A 27,102-nucleotide genomic window follows, 5' to 3' on the forward strand; every position below is an offset into this window, starting at 1 on the left:
GGGTACTGTGCTAAAGGAGGTGGAGTTATGCAGATCTAAAACGCGTGGATTGCAGCAGCAGCAAGCCGAAAAGTGCAGGCATGTGAGGGATCTAGAGGTTGACAGCATGTCTTCTTAACGGGAGTCCAGGTGGCCATCTCCACAAATGGACTTTTCAGAATCCTTGGGTGGCACCGTAGTCGGAAACCAATTCTGGTTATCGCTTCTCGGCCTCTTGGCTAAGATCAAGTATAGTATCTGTTCTTATCAGTTTAATATCTGATACGTCCCCTATCTGGGGACCATATATTAAATGGATTTTTAGAACAGGGAGATGGAAAAAGAGCTTGCTCTGTCCACTCCACGCATTGACCTGGTATTGCAGTATCTCCAGGACCGGTGCACCCCTTCTTTAATGCAGTTTCTAAAATCAGAAAGAATTGAATTCAATGCTTTTTGTTCATTTGGCTTGTTTGTCGGATTTTGGGATGGACTCTTTGGCTTTGCTTTTCTTCTCCTCATTGGATTTTTCATGTTAAAAGTTGCAGAAGCCAGATGACAAGCTCATTTTGGTTCAACCTCAGCAACTGTGCATTGCATTGCCATGTAATGTAATGCAATGCTATCTATCTAGCTCTCCCTCTATACTTCCTTTTGGATAAACAGACATATTAGGCAAGCATTTTGGAGCTTTCACCTAAATAACTACAGGTGGTGAGATAAGCTGCACAATATAATTGACCTTTCAGTATATTGTTGCACACACACCATCTATTTAGCAAATGCCCTTGTTATCAACAGCAGCCTTTTAAACTCACCTGAGCTAACAGGTATGTGAGCTGGTTACTCTGCTGCGCTTAAAATTTCTTTTTTGGTTTGCTACAATGCCTTTTCTGAAACGTTGTCTCCCTCTGCTGGAACACTGACTTCTTTCATTTAATGCCTGCAGACTATAAAAGAGAAACCAACCCAAAAAGTTTGGTTGATTAGTCTGTGGCATTCTTTTAAACTGTTGCTTATGGCGGTCTCTGTGAGCTTCTCAGTGACATTCAGCCATCCAGGTATCCCGCCTGCAGTAGACGGAATGTGGCAATGGAACGCTGGCTGCGCGTGTCATAATAGGCTCTGAGCCTTTATATACCTGCGCACAGCAGCAGCCACCTTCAGTCTGCTGCTGGACAGCCAGCAGCAGCAGCAGCAGCAGGAGAGGTAATTAATCAGCAACCCTCCTGCTAAGGGTAGACAGCTGCTCGTTCCACCCCCCCCCCCCCGCCTTAATTGGTTCTCCTCCCTTCCAACAGTGTTGAGGCAGGTGGGAACAGCCGGGGGTTGAGGGTACTGTGCTAAAAGAGGTGGAGTTATGCAGATCTAAAACGCGTGGATTGCAGCAGCAGCAAGCCGAAAAGTGCAGGCATGTGAGGGATCTAGAGGTTGACAGCATGTCTTCTTAACGGGAGTCCAGGTGGCCATCTCCACAAATGGACTTTTCAGAATCCTTGGGTGGCACCGTAGTCGGAAACCAATTCTGGTTATCGCTTCTCGGCCTTTTGGCTAAGATCAAGTGTAGTATCTGTTCTTATCAGTTTAATATCTGATACGTCCCCTATCTGGGGACCATATATTAAATGGATTTTTAGAACAGGGAGATGGAAAAAGAGCTTGCTCTGTCCACTCCACGCATTGACCTGGTATTGCAGTATCTCCAGGACCGGTGCACCCCTTCTTTAATGCAGTTTCTAAAATCAGAAAGAATTGAATTCAATGCTTTTTGTTCATTTGGCTTGTTTGTCGGATTTTGGGATGGACTCTTTGGCTTTGCTTTTCTTCTCCTCATTGGATTTTTCATGTTAAAAGTTGCAGAAGCCAGATGACAAGCTCATTTTGGTTCAACTTCAGCAACTGTGCATTGCATTGCCATGTAATGTAATGCAATGCTATCTATCTAGCTCTCCCTCTATACTTCCTTTTGGATAAACAGACATATTAGGCAAGCATTTTGGAGCTTTCACCTAAATAACTACAGGTGGTGAGATAAGCTGCACAATATAATTGACCTTTCAGTATATTGTTGCACACACACCATCTATTTAGCAAATGCCCTTGTTATCAACAGCAGCCTTTTAAACTCACCTGAGCTAACAGGTATGTGAGCTGGTTACTCTGCTGCGCTTAAAATTTCTTTTTTGGTTTGCTACAATGCCTTTTCTGAAACGTTGTCGCCCTCTGCTGGAACACTGACTTCTTTCATTTAATGCCTGCAGACTATAAAAGAGAAACCAACCCAAAAAGTTTGGTTGATTAGTCTGTGGCATTCTTTTAAACTGTTGCTTATGGCGGTCTCTGTGAGCTTCTCAGTGACATTCAGCCATCCAGGTATCCCGCCTGCAGTAGACGGAATGTGGCAATGGAACGCTGGCTGCGCGTGTCATAATAGGCTCTGAGCCTTTATATACCTGCGCACAGCAGCAGCCACCTTCAGTCTGCTGCTGGACAGCCAGCAGCAGCAGCAGCAGAGGTAATTAATCAGCAACCCTCCTGCTAAGGGTAGACAGCTGCTCGTTCCACCCCCCCCCCCCGCCTTAATTGGTTCTCCTCCCTTCCAACGGTGTTGAGGCGGGTGGGAACAGCCGGGGGTTGAGGGTACTGTGCTAAAAGAGGTGGAGTTATGCAGATCTAAAACGCGTGGATTGCAGCAGCAGCAAGCCGAAAAGTGCAGGCATGTGAGGGATCTAGAGGTTGACAGCAAGTCTTCTTAACGGGAGTCCAGGTGGCCATCTCCACAAATGGACTTTTCAGAATCCTTGGGTGGCACCGTAGTCGGAAACCAATTCTGGTTATCGCTTCTCGGCCTTTTGGCTAAGATCAAGTGTAGTATCTGTTCTTATCAGTTTAATATCTGATACGTCCCCTATCTGGGGACCATATATTAAATGGATTTTTAGAACAGGGAGATGGAAAAAGAGCTTGCTCTGTCCACTCCACGCATTGACCTGGTATTGCAGTATCTCCAGGACCGGTGCACCCCTTCTTTAATGCAGTTTCTAAAATCAGAAAGAATTGAATTCAATGCTTTTTGTTCATTTGGCTTGTTTGTCGGATTTTGGGATGGACTCTTTGGCTTTGCTTTTCTTCTCCTCATTGGATTTTTCATGTTAAAAGTTGCAGAAGCCAGATGACAAGCTCAATTTGGTTCAACTTCAGCAACTGTGCATTGCATTGCCATGTAATGTAATGCAATGCTATCTATCTAGCTCTCCCTCTATACTTCCTTTTGGATAAACAGACATATTAGGCAAGCATTTTGGAGCTTTCACCTAAATAACTACAGGTGGTGAGATAAGCTGCACAATATAATTGACCTTTCACTATATTGTTGCACACACACCATCTATTTAGCAAATGCCCTTGTTATCAACAGCAGCCTTTTAAACTCACCTGAGCTAACAGGTATGTGAGCTGGTTACTCTGCTGCGCTTAAAATTTCTTTTTTGGTTTGCTACAATGCCTTTTCTGAAACGTTGTCTCCCTCTGCTGGAACACTGACTTCTTTCATTTAATGCCTGCAGACTATAAAAGAGAAACCAACCCAAAAAGTTTGGTTGATTAGTCTGTGGCATTCTTTTAAACTGTTGCTTATGGCGGTCTCTGTGAGCTTCTCAGTGACATTCAGCCATCCAGGTATCCCGCCTGCAGTAGACGGAATGTGGCAATGGAACGCTGGCTGCGCGTGTCATAATAGGCTCTGAGCCTTTATATACCTGCGCACAGCAGCAGCCACCTTCAGTCTGCTGCTGGACAGCCAGCAGCAGCAGCAGCAGCAGGAGAGGTAATTAATCAGCAACCCTCCTGCTAAGGGTAGACAGCTGCTCGTTCCACCCCCCCCCCCGCCTTAATTGGTTCTCCTCCCTTCCAACGGTGTTGAGGCGGGTGGAAACAGCCGGGGGTTGAGGGTACTGTGCTAAAAGAGGTGGAGTTATGCAGATCTAAAACGCGTGGATTGCAGCAGCAGCAAGCCGAAAAGTGCAGGCATGTGAGGGATCTAGAGGTTGACAGCATGTCTTCTTAACGGGAGTCCAGGTGGCCATCTCCACAAATGGACTTTTCAGAATCCTTGGGTGGCACCGTAGTCGGAAACCAATTCTGGTTATCGCTTCTCGGCCTTTTGGCTAAGATCAAGTGTAGTATCTGTTCTTATCAGTTTAATATCTGATACGTCCCCTATCTGGGGACCATATATTAAATGGATTTTTAGAACAGGGAGATGGAAAAAGAGCTTGCTCTGTCCACTCCACGCATTGACCTGGTATTGCAGTATCTCCAGGACCGGTGCACCCCTTCTTTAATGCAGTTTCTAAAATCAGAAAGAATTGAATTCAATGCTTTTTGTTCATTTGGCTTGTTTGTCGGATTTTGGGATGGACTCTTTGGCTTTGCTTTTCTTCTCCTCATTGGATTTTTCATGTTAAAAGTTGCAGAAGCCAGATGACCAGCTCATTTTGGTTCAACTTCAACAACTGTGCATTGCATTGCCATGTAATGTAATGCAATGCTATCTATCTAGCTCTCCCTCTATACTTCCTTTTGGATAAACAGACATATTAGGCAAGCATTTTGGAGCTTTCACCTAAATAACTACAGGTGGTGAGATAAGCTGCACAATATAATTGACCTTTCAGTATATTGTTGCACACACACCATCTATTTAGCAAATGCCCTTGTTATCAACAGCAGCCTTTTAAACTCACCTGAGCTAACAGGTATGTGAGCTGGTTACTCTGCTGCGCTTAAAATTTCTTTTTTGGTTTGCTACAATGCCTTTTCTGAAACGTTGTCTCCCTCTGCTGGAACACTGACTTCTTTCATTTAATGCCTGCAGACTATAAAAGAGAAACCAACCCAAAAAGTTTGGTTGATTAGTCTGTGGCATTCTTTTAAACTGTTGCTTATGGCGGTCTCTGTGAGCTTCTCAGTGACATTCAGCCATCCAGGTATCCCGCCTGCAGTAGACGGAATGTGGCAATGGAACGCTGGCTGCGCGTGTCATAATAGGCTCTGAGCCTTTATATACCTGCGCACAGCAGCAGCCACCTTCAGTCTGCTGCTGGACAGCCAGCAGCAGCAGCAGGAGAGGTAATTAATCAGCAACCCTCCTGCTAAGGGTAGACAGCTGCTCGTTCCACCCCCCCCCCCCCGCCTAAATTGGTTCTCCTCCCTTCCAACGGTGTTGAGGCGGGTGGGAACAGCCGGGGGTTGAGGGTACTGTGCTAAAAGAGGTGGAGTTATGCAGATCTAAAACGCGTGGATTGCAGCAGCAGCAAGCCGAAAAGTGCAGGCATGTGAGGGATCTAGAGGTTGACAGCATGTCTTCTTAACGGGAGTCCAGGTGGCCATCTCCACAAATGGACTTTTCAGAATCCTTGGGTGGCAGTGTAGTCGGAAACCAATTCTGGTTATCGCTTCTCGGCCTTTTGGCTAAGATCAAGTGTAGTATCTGTTCTTATCAGTTTAATATCTGATACGTCCCCTATCTGGGGACCATATATTAAATGGATTTTTAGAACAGGGAGATGGAAAAAGAGCTTGCTCTGTCCACTCCACGCATTGGCCTGGTATTGCAGTATCTCCAGGACCGGTGCACCCCTTCTTTAATGCAGTTTCTAAAATCAGAAAGAATTGAATTCAATGCTTTTTGTTCATTTGGCTTGTTTGTCGGATTTTGGGATGGACTCTTTGGCTTTGCTTTTCTTCTCCTCATTGGATTTTTCATGTTAAAAGTTGCAGAAGCCAGATGACAAGCTCATTTTGGTTCAACTTCAGCAACTGTGCATTGCATTGCCATGTAATGTAATGCAATGCTATCTATCTAGCTCTCCCTCTATACTTCCTTTTGGATAAACAGACATATTAGGCAAGCATTTTGGAGCTTTCACCTAAATAACTACAGGTGGTGAGATAAGCTGCACAATATAATTGACCTTTCAGTATATTGTTGCACACACACCATCTATTTAGCAAATGCCCTTGCTATCAACAGCAGCCTTTTAAACTCACCTGAGCTAACAGGTATGTGAGCTGGTTACTCTGCTGCGCTTAAAATTTCTTTTTTGGTTTGCTACAATGCCTTTTCTGAAACGTTGTCTCCCTCTGCTGGAACACTGACTTCTATCATTTAATACCTGCAGACTATAAAAGAGAAACCAACCCAAAAAGTTTGGTTGATTAGTCTGTGGCATTCTTTTAAACTGTTGCTTATGGCGGTCTCTGTGAGCTTCTCAGTGACATTCAGCCATCCAGGTATCCCGCCTGCAGTAGACGGAATGTGGCAATGGAACGCTGGCTGCGCGTGTCATAATAGGCTCTGAGCCTTTATATACCTGCGCACAGCAGCAGCCACCTTCAGTCTGCTGCTGGACAGCCAGCAGCAGCAGCAGCAGCAGGAGAGGTAATTAATCAGCAACCCTCCTGCTAAGGGTAGACAGCTGCTCGTTCCACCCCCCCCCCGCCTTAATTGGTTCTCCTCCCTTCCAACGGTGTTGAGGCGGGTGGGAACAGCCGGGGGTTGAGGGTACTGTGCTAAAAGAGGTGGAGTTATGCAGATCTAAAACGCGTGGATTGCAGCAGCAGCAAGCCGAAAAGTGCAGGCATGTGAGGGATCTAGAGGTTGACAGCATGTCTTCTTAACGGGAGTCCAGGTGGCCATCTCCACAAATGGACTTTTCAGAATCCTTGGGTGGCACCGTAGTCGGAAACCAATTCTGGTTATCGCTTCTCGGCCTTTTGGCTAAGATCAAGTGTAGTATCTTTCGAAAAGGCGGTTTTGGATGTTGGCCGCCCTAGTAGATTGATACATTATGCACACTGGGGTTTAGGCGCTTGTTAGTACGCCAGGTGGCTAATATAGTCATCTGGTGGAAAGCATGGCCCCCCAGGATCGACGCCATTGGGCCGGGGAAGATCGAAAGCCCGAAGTGTGAAGTGCCCCAGGAGTGGTGACCCTGGGGTGCCTTAACTCACTGGGATTGGGAACCCCACTTGAGTTTATGGCACATTTGCACAAGCACTTCAAATTTTCTTTCTTCGCACACACCCTTATTCCGGGCCTTCTGGCCTTAGGATGGGGAATTTTTCAATTCCCGGTCGAAGGTCCGGGCAGTATTATACTGTGAAACCTTCACTATTTATGTAATTTCTTTGTCACTGTGTGTCCACTTATTCACGTGTGTCACGTCCTACTAGGATTTTGACGGGATGCGGTTCCCTTACGGGTTCCTCTCTTGGCAGGTCTAGGGGGGGAGTGTGTGGCCATCAGGTTCCGCTCCCCCCTGAACCCCCCTGGCTCTCCTCTTTCGGGAGGAGAGCGTTGTTGGCTCCCCTCTTCCGGGAGGGGAGCACAGTCTTTGGCTCCCAGTGCCTTGCTCGGGTGAGAACTCGGGCAGGTGCTGGGGGTAAGATTGGGTCGCCTCTGGCTTCGGCTGGAGGTGGCTTTTTGTCCCTGTTCCTCGCTGTGGCCTTTTGGCTCGGAGGGACGGGGAATGGTTTGGGGGACCCTTCTCCTTTTGGAGAGGGTTTCAAGAAGACCAGCATCCTAGTGCACTTTTTTTGTGGCACTTGTCACTTTTTTAAGCGCACTCGGGTTTTGTACACGAATTCGGGCTTTCGATAAAAAAAAAAATCTGTTCTTATCAGTTTAATATCTGATACGTCCCCTATCTGGGGACCATATATTAAATGGATTTTTAGAACAGGGAGATGGAAAAAGAGCTTGCTCTGTCCACTCCACGCATTGACCTGGTATTGCAGTATCTCCAGGACCGGTGCACCCCTTCTTTAATGCAGTTTCTAAAATCAGAAAGAATTGAATTCAATGCTTTTTGTTCATTTGGCTTGTTTGTCGGATTTTGGGATGGACTCTTTGGCTTTGCTTTTCTTCTCCTCATTGGATTTTTCATGTTAAAAGTTGCAGAAGCCAGATGACAAGCTCATTTTGGTTCAACTTCAGCAACTGTGCATTGCATTGCCATGTAATGTAATGCAATGCTATCTATCTAGCTCTCCCTCTATACTTCCTTTTGGATAAACAGACATATTAGGCAAGCATTTTGGAGCTTTCACCTAAATAACTACAGGTGGTGAGATAAGCTGCACAATATAATTGACCTTTCAGTATATTGTTGCACACACACCATCTATTTAGCAAATGCCCTTGTTATCAACAGCAGCCTTTTAAACTCACCTGAGCTAACAGGTATGTGAGCTGGTTACTCTGCTGCGCTTAAAATTTCTTTTTTGGTTTGCTACAATGCCTTTTCTGAAACGTTGTCTCCCTCTGCTGGAACACTGACTTCTTTCATTTAATGCCTGCAGACTATAAAAGAGAAACCAACCCAAAAAGTTTGGTTGATTAGTCTGTGGCATTCTTTTAAACTGTTGCTTATGGCGGTCTCTGTGAGCTTCTCAGTGACATTCAGCCATCCAGGTATCCCGCCTGCAGTAGACGGAATGTGGCAATGGAACGCTGGCTGCGCGTGTCATAATAGGCTCTGAGCCTTTATATACCTGCGCACAGCAGCAGCCACCTTCAGTCTGCTGCTGGACAGCCAGCAGCAGCAGCAGCAGCAGGAGAGGTAATTAATCAGCAACCCTCCTGCTAAGGGTAGACAGCTGCTCGTTCCACCCCCCCCCCCCCCCGCCTTAATTGGTTCTCCTCCCTTCCAACGGTGTTGAGGCGGGTGGGAACAGCCGGGGGTTGAGGGTACTGTGCTAAAAGAGGTGGAGTTATGCAGATTTAAAACGCGTGGATTGCAGCAGCAGCAAGCCGAAAAGTGCAGGCATGTGAGGGATCTAGAGGTTGACAGCATGTCTTCTTAACGGGAGTCCAGGTGGCCATCTCCACAAATGGACTTTTCAGAATCCTTGGGTGGCACCGTAGTCGGAAACCAATTCTGGTTATCGCTTCTCGGCCTTTTGGCTAAGATCAAGTGTAGTATCTGTTCTTATCAGTTTAATATCTGATACGTCCCCTATCTGGGGACCATATATTAAATGGATTTTTAGAACAGGGAGATGGAAAAAGAGCTTGCTCTGTCCACTCCACGCATTGACCTGGTATTGCAGTATCTCCAGGACCGGTGCACCCCTTCTTTAATGCAGTTTCTAAAATCAGAAAGAATTGAATTCAATGCTTTTTGTTCATTTGGCTTGTTTGTCGGATTTTGGGATGGACTCTTTGGCTTTGCTTTTCTTCTCCTCATTGGATTTTTCATGTTAAAAGTTGCAGAAGCCAGATGACAAGCTCATTTTGGTTCAACTTCAGCAACTGTGCATTGCATTGCCATGTAATGTAATGCAATGCTATCTATCTAGCTCTCCCTCTATACTTCCTTTTGGATAAACAGACATATTAGGCAAGCATTTTGGAGCTTTCACCTAAATAACTACAGGTGGTGAGATAAGCTGCACAATATAATTGACCTTTCAGTATATTGTTGCACACACACCATCTATTTTGCAAATGCCCTTGTAATCAACAGCAGCCTTTTAAACTCACCTGAGCTAACAGGTATGTGAGCTGGTTACTCTGCTGCGCTTAAAATTTCTTTTTTGGTTTGCTACAATGCCTTTTCTGAAACGTTGTCTCCCTCTGCTGGAACACTGACTTCTTTCATTTAATGCCTGCAGACTATAAAAGAGAAACCAACCCAAAAAGTTTGGTTGATTAGTCTGTGGCATTCTTTTAAACTGTTGCTTATGGCGGTCTCTGTGAGCTTCTCAGTGACATTCAGCCATCCAGGTATCCCGCCTGCAGTAGACGGAATGTGGCAATGGAACGCTGGCTGCGCGTGTCATAATAGGCTCTGAGCCTTTATATACCTGCGCACAGCAGCAGCCACCTTCAGTCTGCTGCTGGACAGCCAGCAGCAGCAGCAGCAGCAGCAGGAGAGGTAATTAATCAGCAACCCTCCTGCTAAGGGTAGACAGCTGCTCGTTCCACCCCCCCCCCGCCTTAATTGGTTCTCCTCCCTTCCAACGGTGTTGAGGCGGGTGGGAACAGCCAGGGGTTGAGGGTACTGTGCTAAAAGAGGTGGAGTTATGCAGATCTAAAACGCGTGGATTGCAGCAGCAGCAAGCCGAAAAGTGCAGGCATGTGAGGGATCTAGAGGTTGACAGCATGTCTTCTTAACGGGAGTCCAGGTGGCCATCTCCACAAATGGACTTTTCAGAATCCTTGGGTGGCACCGTAGTCGGAAACCAATTCTGGTTATCGCTTCTCGGCCTTTTGGCTAAGATCAAGTGTAGTATCTGTTCTTATCAGTTTAATATCTGATACGTCCCCTATCTGGGGACCATATATTAAATGGATTTTTAGAACAGGGAGATGGAAAAAGAGCTTGCTCTGTCCACTCCACGCATTGACCTGGTATTGCAGTATCTCCAGGACCGGTGCACCCCTTCTTTAATGCAGTTTCTAAAATCAGAAAGAATTGAATTCAATGCTTTTTGTTCATTTGGCTTGTTTGTCGGATTTTGGGATGGACTCTTTGGCTTTGCTTTTCTTCTCCTCATTGGATTTTTCATGTTAAAAGTTGCAGAAGCCAGATGACAAGCTCATTTTGGTTCAACTTCAGCAACTGTGCATTGCATTGCCATGTAATGTAATGCAATGCTATCTATCTAGCTCTCCCTCTATACTTCCTTTTGGATAAACAGACATATTAGGCAAGCATTTTGGAGCTTTCACCTAAATAACTACAGGTGGTGAGATAAGCTGCACAATATAATTGACCTTTCAGTATATTGTTGCACACACACCATCTATTTAGCAAATGCCCTTGTTATCAACAGCAGCCTTTTAAACTCACCTGAGCTAACAGGTATGTGAGCTGGTTACTCTGCTGCGCTTAAAATTTCTTTTTTGGTTTGCTACAATGCCTTTTCTGAAACGTTGTCTCCCTCTGCTGGAACACTGACTTTTTTCATTTAATGCCTGCAGACTATAAAAGAGAAACCAACCCAAAAAGTTTGGTTGATTAGTCTGTGGCATTCTTTTAAACTGTTGCTTATGGCGGTCTCTGTGAGCTTCTCAGTGACATTCAGCCATCCAGGTATCCCGCCTGCAGTAGACGGAATGTGGCAATGGAACGCTGGCTGCGCGTGTCATAATAGGCTCTGAGCCTTTATATACCTGCGCACAGCAGCAGCCACCTTCAGTCTGCTGCTGGACAGCCAGCAGCAGCAGCAGCAGGAGAGGTAATTAATCAGCAACCCTCCTGCTAAGGGTAGACAGCTGCTCGTTCCACCCCCCCCCCGCCTTAATTGGTTCTCCTCCCTTCCAACGGTGTTGAGGCGGGTGGGAACAGCCGGGGGTTGAGGGTACTGTGCTAAAAGAGGTGGAGTTATGCAGATCTAAAACGCGTGGATTGCAGCAGCAGCAAGCCGAAAAGTGCAGGCATGTGAGGGATCTAGAGGTTGACAGCATGTCTTCTTAACGGGAGTCCAGGTGGCCATCTCCACAAATGGACTTTTCAGAATCCTTGGGTGGCACCGTAGTCGGAAACCAATTCTGGTTATCGCTTCTCGGCCTTTTGGCTAAGATCAAGTGTAGTATCTGTTCTTATCAGTTTAATATCTGATACGTCCCCTATCTGGGGACCATATATTAAATGGATTTTTAGAACAGGGAGATGGAAAAAGAGCTTGCTCTGTCCACTCCACGCATTGACCTGGTATTGCAGTATCTCCAGGACCGGTGCACCCCTTCTTTAATGCAGTTTCTAAAATCAGAAAGAATTGAATTCAATGCTTTTTGTTCATTTGGCTTGTTTGTCGGATTTTGGGATGGACTCTTTGGCTTTGCTTTTCTTCTCCTCATTGGATTTTTCATGTTAAAAGTTGCAGAAGCCAGATGACAAGCTCATTTTGGTTCAACTTCAGCAACTGTGCATTGCATTGCCATGTAATGTAATGCAATGCTATCTATCTAGCTCTCCCTCTATACTTCCTTTTGGATAAACAGACATATTAGGCAAGCATTTTGGAGCTTTCACCTAAATAACTACAGGTGGTGAGATAAGCTGCACAATATAATTGACCTTTCAGTATATTGTTGCACACACACCATCTATTTAGCAAATGCCCTTGTTATCAACAGCAGCCTTTTAAACTCACCTGAGCTAACAGGTATGTGAGCTGGTTACTCTGCTGCGCTTAAAATTTCTTTTTTGGTTTGCTACAATGCCTTTTCTGAAACGTTGTCTCCCTCTGCTGGAACACTGACTTCTTTCATTTAATGCCTGCAGACTATAAAAGAGGAACCAACCCAAAAAGTTTGGTTGATTAGTCTGTGGCATTCTTTTAAACTGTTGCTTATGGCGGTCTCTGTGAGCTTCTCAGTGACATTCAGCCATCCAGGTATCCCGCCTGCAGTAGACGGAATGTGGCAATGGAACGCTGGCTGCGCGTGTCATAATAGGCTCTGAGCCTTTATATACCTGCGCACAGCAGCAGCCACCTTCAGTCTGCTGCTGGACAGCCAGCAGCAGCAGCAGCAGCAGGAGAGGTAATTAATCAGCAACCCTCCTGCTAAGGGTAGACAGCTGCTCGTTCCACCCCCCCCCACCCCCCGCCTTAATTGGTTCTCCTCCCTTCCAACGGTGTTGAGGCGGGTGGGAACAGCCGGGGGTTGAGGGTACTGTGCTAAAAGAGGTGGAGTTATGCAGATCTAAAACGCGTGGATTGCAGCAGCAGCAAGCCGAAAAGTGCAGGCATGTGAGGGATCTAGAGGTTGACAGCATGTCTTCTTAACGGGAGTCCAGGTGGCCATCTCCACAAATGGACTTTTCAGAATCCTTGGGTGGCACCGTAGTCGGAAACCAATTCTGGTTATCGCTTCTCGGCCTTTTGGCTAAGATCAAGTGTAGTATCTGTTCTTATCAGTTTAATATCTGATACGTCCCCTATCTGGGGACCATATATTAAATGGATTTTTAGAACAGGGAGATGGAAAAAGAGCTTGCTCTGTCCACTCCACGCATTGACCTGGTATTGCAGTATCTCCAGGACCGGTGCACCCCTTCTTTAATGCAGTTTCTAAAATCAGAAAGAATTGAATTCAATGCTTTTTGTTCATTTGGCTTGTTTGTCGGATTTTGGGATGGACTCTTTGGCTTTGCTTTTCTTCTCCTCATTGGATTTTTCATGTTAAAAGTTGCAGAAGCCAGATGACAAGCTCATTTTGGTTCAACTTCAGCAACTGTGCATTGCATTGCCATGTAATGTAATGCAATGCTATCTATCTAGCTCTCCCTCTATACTTCCTTTTGGATAAACAGACATATTAGGCAAGCATTTTGGAGCTTTCACCTAAATAACTACAGGTGGTGAGATAAGCTGCACAATATAATTGACCTTTCAGTATATTGTTGCACACACACCATCTATTTAGCAAATGCCCTTGTTATCAACAGCAGCCTTTTAAACTCACCTGAGCTAACAGGTATGTGAGCTGGTTACTCTGCTGCGCTTAAAATTTCTTTTTTGGTTTGCTACAATGCCTTTTCTGAAACGTTGTCTCCCTCTGCTGGAACACTGACTTCTTTCATTTAATGCCTGCAGACTATAAAAGAGGAACCAACCCAAAAAGTTTGGTTGATTAGTCTGTGGCATTCTTTTAAACTGTTGCTTATGGCGGTCTCTGTGAGCTTCTCAGTGACATTCAGCCATCCAGGTATCCCGCCTGCAGTAGACGGAATGTGGCAATGGAACGCTGGCTGCGCGTGTCATAATAGGCTCTGAGCCTTTATATACCTGCGCACAGCAGCAGCCACCTTCAGTCTGCTGCTGGACAGCCAGCAGCAGCAGCAGCAGGAGAGGTAATTAATCAGCAACCCTCCTGCTAAGGGTAGACAGCTGCTCGTTCCACCCCCCCCCCACCCCCCGCCTTAATTGGTTCTCCTCCCTTCCAACGGTGTTGAGGCGGGTGGGAACAGCCGGGGGTTGAGGGTACTGTGCTAAAAGAGGTGGAGTTATGCAGATCTAAAACGCGTGGATTGCAGCAGCAGCAAGCCGAAAAGTGCAGGCATGTGAGGGATCTAGAGGTTGACAGCATGTCTTCTTAACGGGAGTCCAGGTGGCCATCTCCACAAATGGACTTTTCAGAATCCTTGGGTGGCACCGTAGTCGGAAACCAATTCTGGTTATCGCTTCTCGGCCTTTTGGCTAAGATCAAGTGTAGTATCTGTTCTTATCAGTTTAATATCTGATACGTCCCCTATCTGGGGACCATATATTAAATGGATTTTTAGAACAGGGAGATGGAAAAAGAGCTTGCTCTGTCCACTCCACGCATTGACCTGGTATTGCAGTATCTCCAGGACCGGTGCACCCCTTCTTTAATGCAGTTTCTAAAATCAGAAAGAATTGAATTCAATGCTTTTTGTTCATTTGGCTTGTTTGTCGGATTTTGGGATGGACTCTTTGGCTTTGCTTTTCTTCTCCTCATTGGATTTTTCATGTTAAAAGTTGCAGAAGCCAGATGACAAGCTCATTTTGGTTCAACTTCAGCAACTGTGCATTGCATTGCCATGTAATGTAATGCAATGCTATCTATCTAGCTCTCCCTCTATACTTCCTTTTGGATAAACAGACATATTAGGCAAGCATTTTGGAGCTTTCACCTAAATAACTACAGGTGGTGAGATAAGCTGCACAATATAATTGACCTTTCAGTATATTGTTGCACACACACCATCTAATTAGCAAATGCCCTTGTTATCAACAGCAGCCTTTTAAACTCACCTGAGCTAACAGGTATGTGAGCTGGTTACTCTGCTGCGCTTAAAATTTCTTTTTTGGTTTGCTACAATGCCTTTTCTGAAACGTTGTCTCCCTCTGCTGGAACACTGACTTCTTTCATTTAATGCCTGCAGACTATAAAAGAGAAACCAACCCAAAAAGTTTGGTTGATTAGTCTGTGGCATTCTTTTAAACTGTTGCTTATGGCGGTCTCTGTGAGCTTCTCAGTGACATTCAGCCATCCAGGTATCCCGCCTGCAGTAGACGGAATGTGGCAATGGAACGCTGGCTGCGCGTGTCATAATAGGCTCTGAGCCTTTATATACCTGCGCACAGCAGCAGCCACCTTCAGTCTGCTGCTGGACAGCCAGCAGCAGCAGCAGCAGCAGGAGAGGTAATTAATCAGCAACCCTCCTGCTAAGGGTAGACAGCTGCTCGTTCCACCCCCCCCCCCGCCTTAATTGGTTCTCCTCCCTTCCAACGGTGTTGAAGCGGGTGGGAACAGCCGGGGGTTGAGGGTACTGTGCTAAAAGAGGTGGAGTTATGCAGATCTAAAACGCGTGGATTGCAGCAGCAGCAAGCCGAAAAGTGCAGGCATGTGAGGGATCTAGAGGTTGACAGCATGTCTTCTTAACGGGAGTCCAGGTGGCCATCTCCACAAATGGACTTTTCAGAATCCTTGGGTGGCACCGTAGTCGGAAACCAATTCTGGTTATCGCTTCTCGGCCTTTTGGCTAAGATCAAGTGTAGTATCTGTTCTTATCAGTTTAATATCTGATACGTCCCCTATCTGGGGACCATATATTAAATGGATTTTTAGAACAGGGAGATGGAAAAAGAGCTTGCTCTGTCCACTCCACGCATTGACCTGGTATTGCAGTATCTCCAGGACCGGTGCACCCCTTCTTTAATGCAGTTTCTAAAATCAGAAAGAATTGAATTCAATGCTTTTTGTTCATTTGGCTTGTTTGTCGGATTTTGGGATGGACTCTTTGGCTTTGCTTTTCTTCTCCTCATTGGATTTTTCATGTTAAAAGTTGCAGAAGCCAGATGACAAGCTCATTTTGGTTCAACTTCAGCAACTGTGCATTGCATTGCCATGTAATGTAATGCAATGCTATCTATCTAGCTCTCCCTCTATACTTCCTTTTGGATAAACAGACATATTAGGCAAGCATTTTGGAGCTTTCACCTAAATAACTACAGGTGGTGAGATAAGCTGCACAATATAATTGACCTTTCAGTATATTGTTGCACACACACCATCTATTTAGCAAATGCCCTTGTTATCAACAGCAGCCTTTTAAACTCACCTGAGCTAACAGGTATGTGAGCTGGTTACTCTGCTGCGCTTAAAATTTCTTTTTTGGTTTGCTACAATGCCTTTTCTGAAACGTTGTCTCCCTCTGCTGGAACACTGACTTCTTTCATTTAATGCCTGCAGACTATAAAAGAGAAACCAACCCAAAAAGTTTGGTTGATTAGTCTGTGGCATTCTTTTAAACTGTTGCTTATGGCGGTCTCTGTGAGCTTCTCAGTGACATTCAGCCATCCAGGTATCCCGCCTGCAGTAGACGGAATGTGGCAATGGAACGCTGGCTGCGCGTGTCATAATAGGCTCTGAGCCTTTATATACCTGCGCACAGCAGCAGCCACCTTCAGTCTGCTGCTGGACAGCCAGCAGCAGCAGCAGCAGGAGAGGTAATTAATCAGCAACCCTCCTGCTAAGGGTAGACAGCTGCTCGTTCCACCCCCCCCCCCCTGCCTTAATTGGTTCTCCTCCCTTCCAACGGTGTTGAGGCGGGTGGGAACAGCCGGGGTTTGAGGGTACTGTGCTAAAAGAGGTGGAGTTATGCAGATCTAAAACGCGTGGATTGCAGCAGCAGCAAGCCGAAAAGTGCAGGCATGTGAGGGATCTAGAGGTTGACAGCATGTCTTCTTAACGGGAGTCCAGGTGGCCATCTCCACAAATGGACTTTTCAGAATCCTTGGGTGGCACCGTAGTCGGAAACCAATTCTGGTTATCGCTTCTCGGCCTTTTGGCTAAGATCAAGTGTAGTATCTGTTCTTATCAGTTTAATATCTGATACGTCCCCTATCTGGGGACCATATATTAAATGGATTTTTAGAACAGGGAGATGGAGAAAGAGCTTGCTCTGTCCACTCCACGCATTGACCTGGTATTGCAGTATCTCCAGGACCGGTGCACCCCTTCTTTAATGCAGTTTCTAAAATCAGAAAGAATTGAATTCAATGCTTTTTGTTCATTTGGCTTGTTTGTCGGATTTTGGGATGGACTCTTTGGCTTTGCTTTTCTTCTCCTCATTGGATTTTTCATGTTAAAAGTTGCAGAAGCCAGATGACAAGCTCATTTTGGTTCAACTTCAGCAACTGTGCATTGCATTGCCATGTAATGTAATGCAATGCTATCTATCTAGCTCTCCCTCTATACTTCCTTTTGGATAAACAGACATATTAGGCAAGCATTTTGGAGCTTTCACCTAAATAACTACAGGTGGTGAGATAAGCTGCACAATATAATTGACCTTTCAGTATATTGTTGCACACACACCATCTATTTAGCAAATGCCCTTGTTATCAACAGCAGCCTTTTAAACTCACCTGAGCTAACAGGTATGTGAGCTGGTTACTCTGCTGCGCTTAAAATTTCTTTTTTGGTTTGCTACAATGCCTTTTCTGAAACGTTGTCTCCCTCTGCTGGAACACTGACTTCTTTCATTTAATGCCTGCAGACTATAAAAGAGAAACCAACCCAAAAAGTTTGGTTGATTAGTCTGTGGCATTCTTTTAAACTGTTGCTTATGGCGGTCTCTGTGAGCTTCTCAGTGACATTCAGCCATCCAGGTATCCCGCCTGCAGTAGACGGAATGTGGCAATGGAACGCTGGCTGCGCGTGTCATAATAGGCTCTGAGCCTTTATATACCTGCGCACAGCAGCAGCCACCTTCAGTCTGCTGCTGGACAGCCAGCAGCAGCAGCAGCAGCAGGAGAGGTAATTAATCAGCAACCCTCCTGCTAAGGGTAGACAGCTGCTCGTTCCACCCCCCCCCCACCCCCCGCCTTAATTGGTTCTCCTCCCTTCCAACGGTGTTGAGGCGGGTGGGAACAGCCGGGGGTTGAGGGTACTGTGCTAAAAGAGGTGGAGTTATGCAGATCTAAAACGCGTGGATTGCAGCAGCAGCAAGCCGAAAAGTGCAGGCATGTGAGGGATCTAGAGGTTGACAGCATGTCTTCTTAACGGGAGTCCAGGTGGCCATCTCCACAAATGGACTTTTCAGAATCCTTGGGTGGCACCGTAGTCGGAAACCAATTCTGGTTATCGCTTCTCGGCCTTTTGGCTAAGATCAAGTGTAGTATCTGTTCTTATCAGTTTAATATCTGATACGTCCCCTATCTGGGGACCATATATTAAATGGATTTTTAGAACAGGGAGATGGAAAAAGAGCTTGCTCTGTCCACTCCACGCATTGACCTGGTATTGCAGTATCTCCAGGACCGGTGCACCCCTTCTTTAATGCAGTTTCTAAAATCAGAAAGAATTGAATTCAATGCTTTTTGTTCATTTGGCTTGTTTGTCGGATTTTGGGATGGACTCTTTGGCTTTGCTTTTCTTCTCCTCATTGGATTTTTCATGTTAAAAGTTGCAGAAGCCAGATGACAAGCTCATTTTGGTTCAACTTCAGCATCTGTGCATTGCATTGCCATGTAATGTAATGCAATGCTATCTATCTAGCTCTCCCTCTATACTTCCTTTTGGATAAACAGACATATTAGGCAAGCATTTTGGAGCTTTCACCTAAATAACTACAGGTGGTGAGATAAGCTGCACAATATAATTGACCTTTCAGTATATTGTTGCACACACACCATCTATTTAGCAAATGCCCTTGTAATCAACAGCAGCCTTTTAAACTCACCTGAGCTAACAGGTATGTGAGCTGGTTACTCTGCTGCGCTTAAAATTTCTTTTTTGGTTTGCTACAATGCCTTTTCTGAAACGTTGTCTCCCTCTGCTGGAACACTGACTTCTTTCATTTAATGCCTGCAGACTATAAAAGAGAAACCAACCCAAAAAGTTTGGTTGATTAGTCTGTGGCATTCTTTTAAACTGTTGCTTATGGCGGTCTCTGTGAGCTTCTCAGTGACATTCAGCCATCCAGGTATCCCGCCTGCAGTAGACGGAATGTGGCAATGGAACGCTGGCTGAGCGTGTCATAATAGGCTCTGAGCCTTTATATACCTGCGCACAGCAGCAGCCACCTTCAGTCTGCTGCTGGACAGCCAGCAGCAGCAGCAGCAGGAGAGGTAATTAATCAGCAACCCTCCTGCTAAGGGTAGACAGCTGCTCGTTCCACCCCCCCCCCCCCGCCTTAATTGGTTCTCCTCCCTTCCAACGGTGTTGAGGCGGGTGGGAACAGCCGGGGGTTGAGGGTACTGTGCTAAAAGAGGTGGAGTTATGCAGATCTAAAACGCGTGGATTGCAGCAGCAGCAAGCCGAAAAGTGCAGGCATGTGAGGGATCTAGAGGTTGACAGCATGTCTTCTTAACGGGAGTCCAGGTGGCCATCTCCACAAATGGACTTTTCAGAATCCTTGGGTGGCACCGTAGTCGGAAACCAATTCTGGTTATCGCTTCTCGGCCTTTTGGCTAAGATCAAGTGTAGTATCTGTTCTTATCAGTTTAATATGTGATACGTCCCCTATCTGTGGACCATATATTAAATGGATTTTTAGAACAGGGAGATGGAAAAAGAGCTTGCTCTGTCCACTCCACGCATTGACCTGGTATTGCAGTATCTCCAGGACCGGTGCACCCCTTCTTTAATGCAGTTTCTAAAATCAGAAAGAATTGAATTCAATGCTTTTTGTTCATTTGGCTTGTTTGTCGGATTTTGGGATGGACTCTTTGGCTTTGCTTTTCTTCTCCTCATTGGATTTTTCATGTTAAAAGTTGCAGAAGCCAGATGACAAGCTCATTTTGGTTCAACTTCAGCAACTGTGCATTGCATTGCCATGTAATGTAATGCAATGCTATCTATCTAGCTCTCCCTCTATACTTCCTTTTGGATAAACAGACATATTAGGCAAGCATTTTGGAGCTTTCACCTAAATAACTACAGGTGGTGAGATAAGCTGCACAATATAATTGACCTTTCAGTATATTGTTGCACACACACCATCTATTTAGCAAAGGCCCTTGTTATCAACAGCAGCCTTTTAAACTCACCTGAGCTAACAGGTATGTGAGCTGGTTACTCTGCTGCGCTTAAAATTTCTTTTTTGGTTTGCTACAATGCCTTTTCTGAAACGTTGTCTCCCTCTGCTGGAACACTGACTTCTTTCATTTAATGCCTGCAGACTATAAAAGAGAAACCAACCCAAAAAGTTTGGTTGATTAGTCTGTGGCATTCTTTTAAACTGTTGCTTATGGCGGTCTCTGTGAGCTTCTCAGTGACATTCAGCCATCCAGGTATCCCGCCTGCAGTAGACGGAATGTGGCAATGGAACGCTGGCTGCGCGTGTCATAATAGGCTCTGAGCCTTTATATACCTGCGCACAGCAGCAGCCACCTTCAGTCTGCTGCTGGACAGCCAGCAGCAGCAGCAGCAGCAGGAGAGGTAATTAATCAGCAACCCTCCTGCTAAGGGTAGACAGCTGCTCGTTCCACCCCCCCCCACCCCCCGCCTTAATTGGTTCTCCTCCCTTCCAACGGTGTTGAGGCGGGTGGGAACAGCCGGGGGTTGAGGGTACTGTGCTAAAAGAGGTGGAGTTATGCAGATCTAAAACGCGTGGATTGCAGCAGCAGCAAGCCGAAAAGTGCAGGCATGTGAGGGATCTAGAGGTTGACAGCATGTCTTCTTAACGGGAGTCCAGGTGGCCATCTCCACAAATGGACTTTTCAGAATCCTTGGGTGGCACCGTAGTCGGAAACCAATTCTGGTTATCGCTTCTAGGCCTTTTGGCTAAGATCAAGTGTAGTATCTGTTCTTATCAGTTTAATATCTGATACGTCCCCTATCTGGGGACCATATATTAAATGGATTTTTAGAACAGGGAGATGGAAAAAGAGCTTGCTCTGTCCACTCCACGCATTGACCTGGTATTGCAGTATCTCCAGGACCGGTGCACCCCTTCTTTAATGCAGTTTCTAAAATCAGAAAGAATTGAATTCAATGCTTTTTGTTCATTTGGCTTGTTTGTCGGATTTTGGGATGGACTCTTTGGCTTTGCTTTTCTTTTCCTCATTGGATTTTTCATGTTAAAAGTTGCAGAAGCCAGATGACAAGCTCATTTTGGTTCAACTTCAGCAACTGTGCATTGCATTGCCATGTAATGTAATGCAATGCTATCTATCTAGCTCTCCCTCTATACTTCCTTTTGGATAAACAGACATATTAGGCAAGCATTTTGGAGTTTTCACCTAAATAACTACAGGTGGTGAGATAAGCTGCACAATATAATTGACCTTTCAGTATATTGTTGCACACACACCATCTATTTAGCAAATGCCCTTGTTATCAACAGCAGCCTTTTAAACTCACCTGAGCTAACAGGTATGTGAGCTGGTTACTCTGCTGCGCTTAAAATTTCTTTTTTGGTTTGCTACAATGCCTTTTCTGAAACGTTGTCTCCCTCTGCTTGAACACTGACTTCTTTCATTTAATGCCTGCAGACTATAAAAGAGAAACCAACCCAAAAAGTTTGGTTGATTAGTCTGTGGCATTCTTTTAAACTGTTGCTTATGGCGGTCTCTGTGAGCTTCTCAGTGACATTCAGCCATCCAGGTATCCCGCCTGCAGTAGACGGAATGTGGCAATGGAACGCTGGCTGCGCGTGTCATAATAGGCTCTGAGCCTTTATATACCTGCGCACAGCAGCAGCCACCTTCAGTCTGCTGCTGGACAGCCAGCAGCAGCAGCAGCAGGAGAGGTAATTAATCAGCAACCCTCCTGCTAAGGGTAGACAGCTGCTCGTTCCACCCCCCCCCCCCCCCCCGCCTTAATTGGTTCTCCTCCCTTCCAACGGTGTTGAGGCGGGTGGGAACAGCCGGGGGTTGAGGGTACTGTGCTAAAAGAGGTGGAGTTATGCAGATCTAAAACGCGTGGATTGCAGCAGCAGCAAGCCGAAAAGTGCAGGCATGTGAGGGATCTAGAGGTTGACAGCATGTCTTCTTAACGGGAGTCCAGGTGGCCATCTCCACAAATGGACTTTTCAGAATCCTTGGGTGGCACCGTAGTCGGAAACCAATTCTGGTTATCGCTTCTCGGCCTTTTGGCTAAGATCAAGTGTAGTATCTGTTCTTATCAGTTTAATATCTGATACGTCCCCTATCTGGGGACCATATATTAAATGGATTTTTAGAACAGGGAGATGGAAAAAGAGCTTGCTCTGTCCACTCCACGCATTGACCTGGTATTGCAGTATCTCCAGGACCGGTGCACCCCTTCTTTAATGCAGTTTCTAAAATCAGAAAGAATTGAATTCAATGCTTTTTGTTCATTTGGCTTGTTTGTCGGATTTTGGGATGGACTCTTTGGCTTTGCTTTTCTTCTCCTCATTGGATTTTTCATGTTAAAAGTTGCAGAAGCCAGATGACAAGCTCATTTTGGTTCAACTTCAGCAACTGTGCATTGCATTGCCATGTAATGTAATGCAATGCTATCTATCTAGCTCTCCCTCTATACTTCCTTTTGGATAAACAGACATATTAGGCAAGCATTTTGGAGCTTTCACCTAAATAACTACAGGTGGTGAGATAAGCTGCACAATATAATTGACCTTTCAGTATATTGTTGCACACACACCATCTATTTAGCAAATGCCCTTGTTATCAACAGCAGCCTTTTAAACTCACCTGAGCTAACAGGTATGTGAGCTGGTTACTCTGCTGCACTTAAAATTTCTTTTTTGGTTTGCTACAATGCCTTTTCTGAAACGTTGTCTCCCTCTGCTGGAACACTGACTTCTTTCATTTAATGCCTGCAGACTATAAAAGAGGAACCAACCCAAAAAGTTTGGTTGATTAGTCTGTGGCATTCTTTTAAACTGTTGCTTATGGCGGTCTCTGTGAGCTTCTCAGTGACATTCAGCCATCCAGGTATCCCGCCTGCAGTAGACGGAATGTGGCAATGGAACGCTGGCTGCGCGTGTCATAATAGGCTCTGAGACTTTATATACCTGCGCACAGCAGCAGCCACCTTCAGTCTGCTGCTGGACAGCCAGCAGCAGCAGCAGCAGCAGGAGAGGTAATTAATCAGCAACCCTCCTGCTAAGGGTAGACAGCTGCTCGTTCCACCCCCCCCCCCGCCTTAATTGGTTCTCCTCCCTTCCAACGGTGTTGAGGCGGGTGGGAACAGCCGGGGGTTGAGGGTACTGTGCTAAAAGAGGTGGAGTTATGCAGATCTAAAACGCGTGGATTGCAGCAGCAGCAAGCCGAAAAGTGCAGGCATGTGAGGGATCTAGAGGTTGACAGCATGTCTTCTTAACGGGAGTCCAGGTGGCCATCTCCACAAATGGACTCTTCAGAATCCTTGGGTGGCACCGTAGTCGGAAACCAATTCTGGTTATCGCTTCTCGGCCTTTTGGCTAAGATCAAGTGTAGTATCTGTTCTTATCAGTTTAATATCTGATACGTCCCCTATCTGGGGACCATATATTAAATGGATTTTTAGAACAGGGAGATGGAAAAAGAGCTTGCTCTGTCCACTCCACGCATTGACCTGGTATTGCAGTATCTCCAGGACCGGTGCACCCCTTCTTTAATGCAGTTTCTAAAATCAGAAAGAATTGAATTCAATGCTTTTTGTTCATTTGGCTTGTTTGTCGGATTTTGGGATGGACTCTTTGGCTTTGCTTTTCTTCTCCTCATTGGATTTTTCATGTTAAAAGTTGCAGAAGCCAGATGACAAGCTCATTTTGGTTCAACTTCAGCAACTGTGCATTGCATTGCCATGTAATGTAATGCAATGCTATCTATCTAGCTCTCCCTCTATACTTCCTTTTGGATAAACAGACATATTAGGCAAGCATTTTGGAGCTTTCACCTAAATAACTACAGGTGGTGAGATAAGCTGCACAATATAATTGACCTTTCAGTATATTGTTGCACACACACCATCTATTTAGCAAATGCCCTTGTTATCAACAGCAGCCTTTTAAACTCACCTGAGCTAACAGGTATGTGAGCTGGTTACTCTGCTGCGCTTAAAATTTCTTTTTTGGTTTGCTACAATGCCTTTTCTGAAACGTTGTCTCCCTCTGCTGGAACACTGACTTCTTTCATTTAATGCCTGCAGACTATAAAAGAGAACCCAACCCAAAAAGTTTGGTTGATTAGTCTGTGGCATTCTTTTAAACTGTTGCTTATGGCGGTCTCTGTGAGCTTCTCAGTGACATTCAGCCATCCAGGTATCCCGCCTGCAGTAGACGGAATGTGGCAATGGAACGCTGGCTGCGCGTGTCATAATAGGCTCTGAGCCTTTATATACCTGCGCACAGCAGCAGCCACCTTCAGTCTGCTGCTGGACAGCCAGCAGCAGCAGCAGCAGCAGGAGAGGTAATTAATCAGCAACCCTCCTGCTAAGGGTAGACAGCTGCTCGTTCCACCCCCCCCACCCCCCGCCTTAATTGGTTCTCCTCCCTTCCAACGGTGTTGAGGCGGGTGGGAACAGCCGGGGGTTGAGGGTACTGTGCTAAAAGAGGTGGAGTTATGCAGATCTAAAACGCGTGGATTGCAGCAGCAGCAAGCCGAAAAGTGCAGGCATGTGAGGGATCTAGAGGTTGACAGCATGTCTTCTTAACGGGAGTCCAGGTGGCCATCTCCACAAATGGACTTTTCAGAATCCTTGGGTGGCACCGTAGTCGGAAACCAATTCTGGTTATCGCTTCTCGGCCTTTTGGCTAAGATCAAGTGTAGTATCTGTTCTTATCAGTTTAATATCTGATACGTCCCCTATCTGGGGACCATATATTAAATGGATTTTTAGAACAGGGAGATGGAAAAAGAGCTTGCTCTGTCCACTCCACGCATTGACCTGGTATTGCAGTATCTCCAGGACCGGTGCACCCCTTCTTTAATGCAGTTTCTAAAATCAGAAAGAATTGAATTCAATGCTTTTTGTTCATTTGGCTTGTTTGTCGGATTTTGGGATGGACTCTTTGGCTTTGCTTTTCTTCTCCTCATTGGATTTTTCATGTTAAAAGTTGCAGAAGCCAGATGACAAGCTCATTTTGGTTCAACTTCAGCAACTGTGCATTGCATTGCCATGTAATGTAATGCAATGCTATCTATCTAGCTCTCCCTCTATACTTCCTTTTGGATAAACAGACATATTAGGCAAGCATTTTGGAGCTTTCACCTAAATAACTACAGGTGGTGAGATAAGCTGCACAATATAATTGACCTTTCAGTCTATTGTTGCACACACACCATCTATTTAGCAAATGCCCTTGTTATCAACAGCAGCCTTTTAAACTCACCTGAGCTAACAGGTATGTGAGCTGGTTACTCTGCTGCGCTTAAAATTTCTTTTTTGGTTTGCTACAATGCCTTTTCTGAAACGTTGTCTCCCTCTGCTGGAACACTGACTTCTTTCATTTAATGCCTGCAGACTATAAAAGAGAAACCAACCCAAAAAGTTTGGTTGATTAGTCTGTGGCATTCTTTTAAACTGTTGCTTATGGCGGTCTCTGTGAGCTTCTCAGTGACATTCAGCCATCCAGGTATCCCACCTGCAGTAGACGGAATGTGGCAATGGAACGCTGGCTGCGCGTGTCATAATAGGCTCTGAGTCTTTATATACCTGCGCACAGCAGCAGCCACCTTCAGCCTGCTACTGGACAGCCAGCAGCAGCAGCAGCAGCAGGAGAGGTAATTAATCAGCAACCCTCCTGCTAAGGGTAGACAGCTGCTCGTTCCACCCCCCCCCGCCTTAATTGGTTCTCCTCCCTTCCAACGGTGTTGAGGCGGGTGGGAACAGCCGGGGGTTGAGGGTACTGTGCTAAAAGAGGTGGAGTTATGCAGATCTAAAACGCGTGGATTGCAGCAGCAGCAAGCCGAAAAGTGCAGGCATGTGAGGGATCTAGAGGTTGACAGCATGTCTTCTTAACGGGAGTCCAGGTGGCCATCTCCACAAATGGACTTTTCAGAATCCTTGGGTGGCACCGTAGTCGGAAACCAATTCTGGTTATCGCTTCTCGGCCTTTTGGCTAAGATCAAGTGTAGTATCTGTTCTTATCAGTTTAATATCTGATACGTCCCCTATCTGGGGACCATATATTAAATGGATTTTTAGAACAGGGAGATGGAAAAAGAGCTTGCTCTGTCCACTCCACGCATTGACCTGGTATTGCAGTATCTCCAGGAGCGGTGCACCCCTTCTTTAATGTAGTTTCTAAAATCAGAAAGAATTGAATTCAATGCTTTTTGTTCATTTGGCTTGTTTGTCGGATTTTGGGATGGACTCTTTGGCTTTGCTTTTCTTCTCCTCATTGGATTTTTCATGTTAAAAGTTGCAGAAGCCAGATGACAAGCTCATTTTGGTTCAACTTCAGCAACTGTGCATTGCATTGCCATGTAATGTAATGCAATGCTATCTATCTAGCTCTCCCTCTATACTTCCTTTTGGATAAACAGACATATTAGGCAAGCATTTTGGAGCTTTCACCTAAATAACTACAGGTGGTGAGATAAGCTGCACAATATAATTGACCTTTCAGTATATTGTTGCACACACACCATCTATTTAGCAAATGCCCTTGTTATCAACAGCAGCCTTTTAAACTCACCTGAGCTAACAGGTATGTGAGCTGGTTACTCTGCTGCGCTTAAAATTTCTTTTTTGGTTTGCTACAATGCCTTTTCTGAAACGTTGTCTCCCTCTGCTGGAACACTGACTTCTTTCATTTAATGCCTGCAGACTATAAAAGAGAAACCAACCCAAAAAGTTTGGTTGATTAGTCTGTGGCATTCTTTTAAACTGTTGCTTATGGCGGTCTCTGTGAGCTTCTCAGTGACATTCAGCCATCCAGGTATCCCGCCTGCAGTAGACGGAATGTGGCAATGGAACGCTGGCTGCGCGTGTCATAATAGGCTCTGAGCCTTTATATACCTGCGCACAGCAGCAGCCACCTTCAGTCTGCTGCTGGACAGCCAGCAGCAGCAGCAGCAGCAGGAGAGGTAATTAATCAGCAACCCTCCTGCTAAGGGTAGACAGCTGCTCGTTCCACCCCCCCCCCCCCGCCTTAATTGGTTCTCCTCCCTTCCAACGGTGTTGAGGCGGGTGGGAACAGCCGGGGGTTGAGGGTACTGTGC

General features: G+C 45.7%; 20 non-coding genes and 1 pseudogene across 20 annotated transcripts; all 21 read left to right on the plus strand.

The window, feature by feature from the left end:
* Positions 1–198: 198 nt before the first annotated feature.
* On the plus strand, positions 199–389 carry LOC141159950 (U2 spliceosomal RNA). The gene has a single exon (XR_012249943.1). It is a non-coding gene; the product is annotated as a U2 spliceosomal RNA (small nuclear RNA).
* Positions 390–1,510: 1,121 nt separating this feature from the next.
* LOC141160695 (U2 spliceosomal RNA) lies at positions 1,511–1,701 on the plus strand. Its single transcript, XR_012250449.1, has one exon. It is a non-coding gene; the product is annotated as a U2 spliceosomal RNA (small nuclear RNA).
* A 1,114-nt stretch (positions 1,702–2,815) lies between these two features.
* LOC141160696 (U2 spliceosomal RNA) lies at positions 2,816–3,006 on the plus strand. The gene has a single exon (XR_012250450.1). It is a non-coding gene; the product is annotated as a U2 spliceosomal RNA (small nuclear RNA).
* A 1,119-nt stretch (positions 3,007–4,125) lies between these two features.
* Positions 4,126–4,316, plus strand: LOC141160697 (U2 spliceosomal RNA). The gene has a single exon (XR_012250451.1). It is a non-coding gene; the product is annotated as a U2 spliceosomal RNA (small nuclear RNA).
* A 1,115-nt stretch (positions 4,317–5,431) lies between these two features.
* Positions 5,432–5,622, plus strand: LOC141159423 (U2 spliceosomal RNA). Its single transcript, XR_012249430.1, has one exon. It is a non-coding gene; the product is annotated as a U2 spliceosomal RNA (small nuclear RNA).
* Positions 5,623–6,740: 1,118 nt separating this feature from the next.
* Positions 6,741–6,832, plus strand: LOC141160427 (U2 spliceosomal RNA; annotated as a pseudogene).
* A 789-nt stretch (positions 6,833–7,621) lies between these two features.
* Positions 7,622–7,804, plus strand: LOC141160131 (U2 spliceosomal RNA). Its single transcript, XR_012250106.1, has one exon. It is a non-coding gene; the product is annotated as a U2 spliceosomal RNA (small nuclear RNA).
* Positions 7,805–8,927: 1,123 nt separating this feature from the next.
* Positions 8,928–9,118, plus strand: LOC141160698 (U2 spliceosomal RNA). Its single transcript, XR_012250452.1, has one exon. It is a non-coding gene; the product is annotated as a U2 spliceosomal RNA (small nuclear RNA).
* Positions 9,119–10,239: 1,121 nt separating this feature from the next.
* LOC141160699 (U2 spliceosomal RNA) lies at positions 10,240–10,430 on the plus strand. Its single transcript, XR_012250453.1, has one exon. It is a non-coding gene; the product is annotated as a U2 spliceosomal RNA (small nuclear RNA).
* Positions 10,431–11,545: 1,115 nt separating this feature from the next.
* On the plus strand, positions 11,546–11,736 carry LOC141160700 (U2 spliceosomal RNA). Its single transcript, XR_012250454.1, has one exon. It is a non-coding gene; the product is annotated as a U2 spliceosomal RNA (small nuclear RNA).
* A 1,124-nt stretch (positions 11,737–12,860) lies between these two features.
* Positions 12,861–13,051, plus strand: LOC141160702 (U2 spliceosomal RNA). The gene has a single exon (XR_012250456.1). It is a non-coding gene; the product is annotated as a U2 spliceosomal RNA (small nuclear RNA).
* Positions 13,052–14,173: 1,122 nt separating this feature from the next.
* LOC141160703 (U2 spliceosomal RNA) lies at positions 14,174–14,364 on the plus strand. The gene has a single exon (XR_012250457.1). It is a non-coding gene; the product is annotated as a U2 spliceosomal RNA (small nuclear RNA).
* A 1,119-nt stretch (positions 14,365–15,483) lies between these two features.
* Positions 15,484–15,674, plus strand: LOC141160704 (U2 spliceosomal RNA). The gene has a single exon (XR_012250458.1). It is a non-coding gene; the product is annotated as a U2 spliceosomal RNA (small nuclear RNA).
* A 1,118-nt stretch (positions 15,675–16,792) lies between these two features.
* Positions 16,793–16,983, plus strand: LOC141159517 (U2 spliceosomal RNA). Its single transcript, XR_012249523.1, has one exon. It is a non-coding gene; the product is annotated as a U2 spliceosomal RNA (small nuclear RNA).
* A 1,125-nt stretch (positions 16,984–18,108) lies between these two features.
* LOC141160705 (U2 spliceosomal RNA) lies at positions 18,109–18,299 on the plus strand. The gene has a single exon (XR_012250459.1). It is a non-coding gene; the product is annotated as a U2 spliceosomal RNA (small nuclear RNA).
* A 1,118-nt stretch (positions 18,300–19,417) lies between these two features.
* LOC141160070 (U2 spliceosomal RNA) lies at positions 19,418–19,608 on the plus strand. Its single transcript, XR_012250058.1, has one exon. It is a non-coding gene; the product is annotated as a U2 spliceosomal RNA (small nuclear RNA).
* Positions 19,609–20,732: 1,124 nt separating this feature from the next.
* LOC141159512 (U2 spliceosomal RNA) lies at positions 20,733–20,923 on the plus strand. Its single transcript, XR_012249518.1, has one exon. It is a non-coding gene; the product is annotated as a U2 spliceosomal RNA (small nuclear RNA).
* A 1,122-nt stretch (positions 20,924–22,045) lies between these two features.
* Positions 22,046–22,236, plus strand: LOC141160706 (U2 spliceosomal RNA). The gene has a single exon (XR_012250460.1). It is a non-coding gene; the product is annotated as a U2 spliceosomal RNA (small nuclear RNA).
* Positions 22,237–23,355: 1,119 nt separating this feature from the next.
* Positions 23,356–23,546, plus strand: LOC141160707 (U2 spliceosomal RNA). The gene has a single exon (XR_012250461.1). It is a non-coding gene; the product is annotated as a U2 spliceosomal RNA (small nuclear RNA).
* Positions 23,547–24,669: 1,123 nt separating this feature from the next.
* LOC141160708 (U2 spliceosomal RNA) lies at positions 24,670–24,860 on the plus strand. Its single transcript, XR_012250462.1, has one exon. It is a non-coding gene; the product is annotated as a U2 spliceosomal RNA (small nuclear RNA).
* A 1,117-nt stretch (positions 24,861–25,977) lies between these two features.
* On the plus strand, positions 25,978–26,168 carry LOC141160770 (U2 spliceosomal RNA). The gene has a single exon (XR_012250523.1). It is a non-coding gene; the product is annotated as a U2 spliceosomal RNA (small nuclear RNA).
* Positions 26,169–27,102: the final 934 nt, after the last annotated feature.

This window comes from Phyllobates terribilis, unplaced genomic scaffold (assembly GCF_046119375.1).
Source record: "Phyllobates terribilis strain yellow unplaced genomic scaffold, ASM4611937v1 Scaffold_8__6_contigs__length_399053987, whole genome shotgun sequence".
In the NCBI taxonomy this organism is placed as follows: Eukaryota; Metazoa; Chordata; class Amphibia; order Anura; family Dendrobatidae; genus Phyllobates; species Phyllobates terribilis.